General features: G+C 53.2%; 1 protein-coding gene across 4 annotated transcripts in view; it reads right to left on the minus strand.

The window, feature by feature from the left end:
- The window catches only part of LOC118178121 (opioid-binding protein/cell adhesion molecule homolog), a 287,839-nt gene that overhangs the window by 251,896 nt on the left and 27,159 nt on the right, over window positions 1-8,784 (minus strand). The window lies entirely within an intron of this gene.

The following is an 8,784-nucleotide window of genomic DNA, read 5'->3' on the forward strand; positions in this document are numbered from 1 at the left end:
ACCAGAGGCTGCTCGCGGTGCTTTCTCTTACAGGAAAAAAAAAAGGCAAAAAAAGGGAGCTGTGCTGCTTGCCGGGGCCAGAACCACTGCCTGAGCACCCAGAGCGAGGGAAAAGCTGCGTTTCCTGGCCCGGCCCAGCACCAGCCACCTGAACCTCCCCTTCAGCTGGAAATGCTCGGGCTGAGAGGCGAGGACTACCTGCCTGCCTTCTCACTGCTAATGGGCTTGCTGCAAATCCACGCGCGCTCCTTGCCTGTGCCCCACGCCTGACTGCACACTGAAGGCAGGGCTACCTTTGCATACCAAAAGCCTTTGAAAATCAGGTTCTGATTCTCCCCATGCTCTTCAAAATGGAGATAATCCCATTTCCCTCGCTGTGCTTGCCGAGCTCGTTGTATGACTATTTATGAAGTGCTTTAAAGGCATTTCTCCCTGGAAGTTCTCCTGCGCTCCTCCCTGACCATCCAGCCTCCCGCAGCAGCGCTCCTGGTTTGCTTTCCCATCTTCCTGGTGACTTGGGGAACACTTTGGGAAGGTTTTTCTTCTCCCACCTGACATTTGGCCCCCTCCCAAAGCTCCCAGGGGCCAAACGTGCCGGGGCAGTGCGACAGCCCCCATCCTGCTGGGTGCTGAGCTAGCAGCCATACAGCCAGCCCCCAGCAGGAGCCTTCCACCCCCCTGGAGATGAGCACACCCATTACAACCCATGTTTGTCACGCTGCCAAGTACCCATGGCCAATGCAGTTCTCCTCGCTTCCTTCGCCGCAGCCCCGCTTCATTCCCCTAAGCTGCCAATTAGGCAGGCGACGGAGATGATGAGGGGTGATGAGAAGTGGCAGAGCCTCGCTTACTCCTCTCTGGCAACCCGACGCGAGGAGATCCACTTGCTAAATGGTTAAAAAGAAAACGGTGTGGCCCAGCTCATCAAAATCACACTTTAATTAACTTTGCATTGTTTTTTTCCCCTCTCCCCTCGCCTTTTTTTTCTTCTCCTTTTTTTCTCTCCTGGCATCAAGAACTGAATTGAGATGCAGGTGAATTCATTTTCATAAACTATCAGTTTCCATCAAATCTATCTAATCCATCTCTATATAAAATCCCTTAAGCAGAAGATCTTGCTCCCACTCTGCCTTCCCCAGCTGTGTAAGCCTCGCAGAGCTAGCAGAAATACCAGGCGTGGGTGGCACTACAAGTTCCCAGCTCTCTCTAGATGTGAATATCACTGAGCTTACACGTCCTCGCCGTTCCTTCTAAAACATATGGCTTTAATGTATCACCAGTCACTTCCCATCAAGATCAAAGTTTAAATATATCCGTGGCTTAGGCCGGGAACAGCAGGTGCTGCTCGTGGGGCCGGACCCAGGGACCCAGCTCAGCAGCGCAAGGGTGGGGATGAGATGCTCCACATCTGGAGCACAGCTGTGGGGGGAAATGGAGATGGATGCAGGGACGGATGCAGGGACGGTGGTTGGGAAGAGGGCACGAGCCAACTGCTCATCCACCAGCCAGGAAGAGTGCTGTGGTCTCTAGGGAAGGGCCCAGGAGCGTTTCCTAGGTGCTCGTGTGAGCCTTGGCTCCCTGGCACGGAGGAGAAGCAGAGCCTTGCGAGTCGAGTCGTGCCAGGAAGAGGAACAACAAAGATGACAAAGCAGCAGAAAGGGACAGCTCATCCTGCACAGACACCCTTACGGTGCCAGCAGAAAGCCCAGCGGGTTGCAGTCCTGCTGCCTGCCCTGCGGTTCACAGCACAGACACCGCGGTCACCACAGAACTGGTTTCTCTCGCCCCTTCTCTCCCCTCCCCTCCAAAATCTGTGTTTCATTCAACATCTGCATGAAATTAGAGCAGGGATGGGAAACAAGGTGGTGTCCTCATCTCCTCTCTCCTGGGACATTCAGGGCACTGCAGCACTTAGAGTTTGTGGAAGCGCAGGTGCTGACAGCCCATTTCACAGACAGGGAAACTGAGGCAGAGCCACTTATCTGTGGCCATCAGCAAGGTGGGGCAGACCCAGAACAACAGCCCAGACCGTGCTGAAAACGTTTTGCTCTGGGAACAAGCACTGCTCAGTGCCCATCGCTCCACAGACACAGCACAACACCCCAGAGCCGCCTACATCCAACTGGGAGCACCCGCACGCCACGCTGATGCCACCCACACCCAAAGCTCCAATCCCCAGCCACAAACTCCCCAGCCACGCTGATGAGCAGGGCAGAAAGTCCCCCAGCCCTGCCTCTGGTTTCACACTTGCTTTTCTCCAAACCCCAGTTTGCTCCAGTCCCATCCCTACCACCAAGGGACTCAGCCTGCTGGGCAAGGCGCTTGGCAGGGAGCAGGTAGGGCTGGGGAAGGACGAGAAAAGGAGAAGGAGACGTGTCCGTGATTAAGGTAGCACCCAAATTTACTTATCAAGACCACACACAAAGGTACTGGCTGCAGACTGAACGCAGTTCATGGCAAGTGTTTCTGAAAGCTGCTGGGAGCTGGAGGGCTCATCAGAGAATCTTAATTGGTTTCCTCTTAAAAAAAAACCAAATGCATAAATTAAAGCAAAATAATAAACTCCTGGCTGTTTTTCATTATTAATAATATTAACAAAGCGAGGAAACACAGAAAAACAACTTGCTGCAGATCCTCCAACCCAAGATGGAGCAGCCAGGGTGGGGAAAAGTGCTGCAGCCAGGGCAGCTCCCGGGGCTGGGGAGAGCTGGAGGAAGGTGGAGAGCCTGACTGGCTGCCAGAGGATGTACTGGGACGTAAACTGGGTCTGTTTTGCCGGCATTCACTGTCTGTTTCTCCCAGACAGGCCTCCTCATGCTCATCTTTCATCCCCCCCTCCTCCTTCCATCATCTCCTTCCCAGCAGGGCTCCCACTTGCTCTCGGTAACGTCACTCCTCTCCACTTTGAGGACAGCCCTGCCCTTGGCACTGTGGTCTCCAGAAGCTTGAACAAACACCAGAGCCTCACCCCTGGTACCCCACGTTGTGCAACGCCAGCAAGGCACAGCAAGAAGATGATGCTCGCGCTGCGGGCTTGATGCTGCCTCAACCCCAGAGCTGAAACGACCCCGGCTGCCCCAGGGCCATGAAGGCCACCGGCAACAATAAGCCTTGGTGGGACAAGCCAGGCAGGAGAAGCGCTCTTGTGCATGGTGTGCAACCAACAGCCAAAGGCAAAACAGCAAGCCCAGGTCCAAATGGGCCCATGCTTCACATGGGCCTTTCCCTTGCTCCCCTGCATAGCCAAGTTTCAGGTCAACAGCTTTACCAAAGTCCTCGGTGAATTACAACTGCTATTTAGGAACTCAGCGATACCCTTTCCTAGATAAAGGAAGTGAAAAGTTGTGAGGCAAGAAGCCAACGGGTGAACTGAGAACAGGAGCCAGTCTCTGCCGTGCTGCTGGATCTCTCATTCAATAACAAAAACCAGGGACCTTGCTCCTTACACTCTTTTTTTTTCCAAAAAAAATATAATATTTATATTTTAATTAAAGTGCACACAATGCAGCTATAACGAGTTTGGCCACCAAGCGTTGTCGCCACCTGGCTCAGAAGCCAAAGGAGCACGAACGCTGCGTGCGTCCCTCTGCGAGCAGCGCACGGAGCGCCCCAAGGATCGCATCCACAACTCATCTCCAACAACGCCCATTAGAGGGGAGAGAACGGGCGTTAATGAGATGAAGTGTGAGAACGGGGGGAAATGAATAAAAGCAGCAGCATGAATAGCACATGAGAGGCAAATGAAATAATTACTATGCTCACCATTGTTACAACAACGCAATAAATTCAATGTAATTCCTAAAGGCCAACCAGTTTTCTTTCTTACTTGCTGCGTCTTTCTTTCTCTTTTTTTCTTTTTTAAGTTCCTTTTTACAGTTTCAGAATTATGCTTTAATTAGCATAACATTTAAATTAGCGAATGGAATCTTAATTAGCTGAGGAAATAGACTTTTGTTGGAGTGGTTGCTAAAACAAATAAATCCTCTTCCTCTTTCAAGAGCCATTTGCTTATGGCACATTTAATAGCCTAGTGTACCATAAACAATTTGAGACAAGGATAAGTAATTAAATTAGAAAACACGCCGGCAGAAGTACCCCAGCCTGGCCTTCTCTGAGATACAAGAGGCTAATGCAAACCTTCCTTCTTCGGAGGAAAGTGTCCACTCAGGGTCTGCTCAATTACCAGCCGCAGGACTCCGGTTGCCCAAAATTGCCATTTCTGCACCAGAGCCCCGGGGGCTCTGATCCCTGACCCAACGCGCTCAGGATTGAAGGAGGGCTCTCATGGGAAACAAAGGAAGGGGTTGCAGAAAGTTCAGCTGAAGAAGAAAACTCCAGAAGTGGTGTTTTCTAGTGTAGAAGGACCTAGCTGGAGAGAAAGCCCTGGGTGATGAAGGTCTGGGTACGGTGGGAAGGGTGGGATGGGAGCCACAGGTTGCATTGCCAAGACCAATTCCTACCAGAAACTTCTTCAGCAGCTGCGTTGGAGGAAGCAACCAAGGCACGGGAGGCCTGAACCTAGCTCTCCTCCAGAGGACATGCTCCAAGGTCCTCACCGGCACCAGGCACGGCACGTGGCATCAGTCAGTCCGCACCAGGCACTTGGGGAGCTAGGAAGCCCAAGGATGCCACCGGAGAGGCAGGACAGCCAGGCTGGGTGAGAAGCAGAGCCCAGGCTGCCAGATCCTAAAATACGTGGCCTCCCAGCCCGCCTCCTTTCCATCGGTGAGCACACCAGATGTTCATCTCCCAGCGTTTCCATATTTTACCAACCAACCAACAACACCATCCCAGCTACCACCCAGGCCCGGAGCTGCACTACGGCACAAGGAACAGCCCCCCTGGTATTCAGCCCGAGATTCACATGGGCTCACGAGAAACGACACGAGCTGCACGAGAGAACTGCATTAGGAAGACCAAGCAGCCCTAAGTTCATTTCAGTCTCAACGTCAGCACCAGCACTCTCTAGCCAAGGGTGTAAAAATGCCCAGAAATCACAGCAGGACCGTGTTGCACGACCAACACCCCAAGCACGGTTTCGGAGGATCTGGCTCCTGGAGCCCCCACTCCTGGCACTTCCCTGCTACCCCTTTGCTGCTACTCCCCCTTCCTTCACTCCAGGAGTTTTCTTTACGTGAAAGAACAAAATAACAGCATTAAATCTCCAAGATGCCAATTGCCAGCTCTCAGAGACGAGCAGCAGATATTCCTGGACAAGCACCTTGGGGGAGATGCTGGCCACGCCACGCTGAGCTGCCTCCCTTGCGCCACCCAGGGAAGAAAACATCCCTGCGAGCTCAGCGCTGGGGGAACGATGGGGAGAGCTGGGAAGCAGCCAGACCTCGGGGAGGACAGACTCCTACGCCTCCTGGACTCGAAAACTATTGCACCTTGGAGCTAACGAGCAAAGCCTGGGTGGCCTTGAGCGTGGGAAGGCATCTCCCCAGCGTCCCCCTTCCACTCCTCCTCGCCAGCGTGACGCAGGCAGGCGAGGACAGAGCGTTTCCAGCAGCAGGCCGCTCCATCCTGCTCCGGCCAGGCAACTGCAGAGAGCAATAAAAGTTTAATGGCTCCCAGCGGGTCGATTCAGAAAGAATGAAAACGCTATAAATCCAGCATAGTGCTTATGTGGAGCTTAAAAACAAACTGCTCCAATCACACTTAGCGAAGCCATCCAGTCTTCACAGAAGTCGGGGATGAAAAGGAAAGATTTAACCTTAGCCATGCCTTGGGCAGCATGCAGGTTAGGCAGAAAAATGAAGTCTGGACTTACTGGCAAGATTTTCTCATCTTTGCTTTTACTTAGCGGGATGTAAACCCGTGTGTGCGTGTCTCACACAAGGGCTCACGCTCGGAGGCATCGCCAGGACTCACCGAAAAGGCGTGGTGTGAAACGTGGGCAATCAGTCACCAGGGATCAGGCGAAACCTCCTCGCACACCCGAAGATGTGGGTGAAGCCAAGGGGTCGGTCTGGTTTGGCTCTCCTAGCCCTGACCTAACTGATGCTCAGCCCCAGCCCTGCCAGAGCCCAGCAGGCTGAGATGCTCTCATCCAAACGTCAGCCTGCGTCAGAAGCCTAAAGCTGAATTTGGAGCTGATCCTCATCCAAAACCGTGCAAAACTGAACTATTTTGGTCTATCTTTCCTCCACCTTTTCCTCTCTGTTATTTCCACTGCCATCCACAGGCATCCCCCCAGCCCTGGGACACATCCGCGCCACGCAGCCCGGCTGGGCACCCTGTTGGCACAGCGCTTCCCAGGCAAATGAGCAGTGCTGGGGGGACCCCATTGAACAATTTGTGATGTGGAAGCCTTCAAATGCAAACCGATGCCGTGCCCACTGCCTCATTTCTCCTCTCGGTGCATGATAATAGAGGAGGATTTTCAGTAACAGCTTCTTTCAAGGAAGCTGGTCTATTATAGGTCTAACTCATTCCTCGACGCTGCTCTCTCTCCATCTTATCTCTCTCTCTCTTCTCTGCTTCACTACACAGCTGCAGACTATGGCGCCAGCTTCCTGGGAGGAAGGAGAAAGCAAAACCTCTCATATAATGCCCACCTCTCACCGCACAAATGCCTCCAGAGCCGTGCCTCTCCGAACGAGGCAAAGGTGCACCACAGACCTATCAATCTCACGTCTACTTGCTCTTCTGCTCTAATAAAGCCGGGGATGGAGACGGCGACAAACAACAATTAGCCTCTGCTCTCCGTAGGGGAGAAAAAGGCAATCAGTGGAGAGGAGACAAAAAATAGAATTTCCACCCCACGTTGGCTTCTCCTCCTCCAGAAGCGGTGGCAGTGCCATGCTCTGGGCTCACGACTCGTTTCTTGCTCCTTAGCAAGCTGCTCTGCCCTTCGGTAGGAGGAGGAGGCCGAGCCAGGTTGTGCAAGAAATGCATTTCACAAGGGCACCGACACGCGTCCTCATCACACCTCCACGGCCAGGTGGCTGCAGGTCTCCAGATGGCCCAGGAATCCCGAGTCCCCTGCTGCACAACTCGCTACCGATCCCGTGCTGATCAAATCCTTCGCCGCAAGTATCCGGGGGATTCAGACCCACCTGAGAAGTGGCCGTAACCAAACCTCTCTTTTCCCTTTTGTTCGGGTCCGTCATCAGCATTCCCAGCAGCGCCCAGCAAACCACCCCACACAGCCAGCTCCCCTGACACGTTTTCTCTGCCTGGAGCAAAAGGTTGATGAGCTAACTCCAGTGATCTTTGTTCCCAGGCTCTGCGGGGATGTCTGCAATGCAAAGAGGATGCTTTGGCGCTGCTGGGAAAAAGGGCACCCAGACTCTGAGGCTCTCCTCCAGCACCACACCCCCACGGCTTCTCTTTGGGGATCCCACAGAGCATTGGACTTGTCATAGAAAATCCTGTGCAGCATGTTGGCGCGCAGCTCCTAAGGCCCCGAGATATCGTGCGTGGGGCCGCAGCATTGCTCCATGGTGGCACAGCCTCTGCCAGACAGCAAAGCTCTCGCCCCAGAGCCTAATTGTTTGTAGGGCAGTAACGCTAATTGCTAAATTACGTGCACGCTGCGTCACGGAAACTGATCTGGCTTAAAGCAAGCTACGCCCTCACTCCAAATAATACTTTTCAAAGGTAGATATGCAAAAATACAGATAAAAAAAAATATCAAACCCAAGCAAATACAACAGAAAAGACATTCCGTTTCTGGCAAAAGACAAATGGTAGCCAAATTATGTACTGTGACTACCGAGCGGTGCTCCCTGGGATACACCGACCCTCCAGGGGCCGTTCAGGACCCAGCGCGCTGCAGAACCCGGCCGTGATGCTGCCGCGGAGCAAACCCAGCAGGAGCTGCAGGGACAAGGTCCCCGAGGGAGGTTCTCCTACAGCCAGGGCGTTTCACAGACATTTCTGGTCCACCAAAACCCCTCCATATGACACCGCCAAAACCCCTCCATGCCACCATGCCAGGTCAGCCCCTCACAGACCCCAAAGAGGCTGCAAAACCACCTTCACCTCCAGCCCAAACCCAATGGGGGACTTCTGCCCCAATATGCAACCCAAAACCCTACCCAAAACCCTACCCAAAACCCTACCCAAAACCCTACCCTACACCTTCACCCCCATAGATTGCATCAAAGCAGCTTGGTCACTTCTTTTTTTTTAATTAAGTTTGAGTCCCCCGGAATCCAGACACGTAAAAAAAGGCCGGCTTCGTCCTCCGAGCCATTGCTTCAGCAATATTTATAGCTTTCCAAGAACAAACAAACCCATCACACCGAAGCCTGAGCCTTAATGGCACAGCCTCGGGATAGATGACTTTGGGGAAATCACTGCGGCAAGTGCTGAATGATGATGGATGGCAGAGGAAAGGGGGGAAAAGGAGAGAAAAAACAGCAGTCTGCAGAAACAGGGGGACAATTTTCCAGCTTGAGTAGAGTCACACCTCCTTGCTCCAGTGACAAATTTCCTCCATTAGGGCCATAAACCACACTTTGCCACCACCGCCCTGCAAAGCACGGGCTCTCAGTAATGGGCCTCCAAAGGCAAACGCGGGCCCCAAACAAACACTTTCCAAAACGCCCAATAACTTCGTTCCAACCGCATGCAAAAAGCACCCAGCCGCCGTCAAACCTGAGCCCAGACCCTCCGCGCTCCTTCCACCCCCTGCCCAAGTCCAGGGCAAAAAGCGGGCAGCGAGAGGAAAGGCTGCGAGCACCTGGAGGAGCCTTCCCTTTAAGGCTGCCGTTATTTAACGAAAAGCAAAGGGAGGGAGCCTAAAAGGGAGGGAGCCTAAAAGGGAGGGAGCCT

The sequence above is a fragment of the Oxyura jamaicensis genome, chromosome 24 (genome assembly GCF_011077185.1).
Source record: "Oxyura jamaicensis isolate SHBP4307 breed ruddy duck chromosome 24, BPBGC_Ojam_1.0, whole genome shotgun sequence".
In the NCBI taxonomy this organism is placed as follows: Eukaryota; Metazoa; Chordata; class Aves; order Anseriformes; family Anatidae; genus Oxyura; species Oxyura jamaicensis.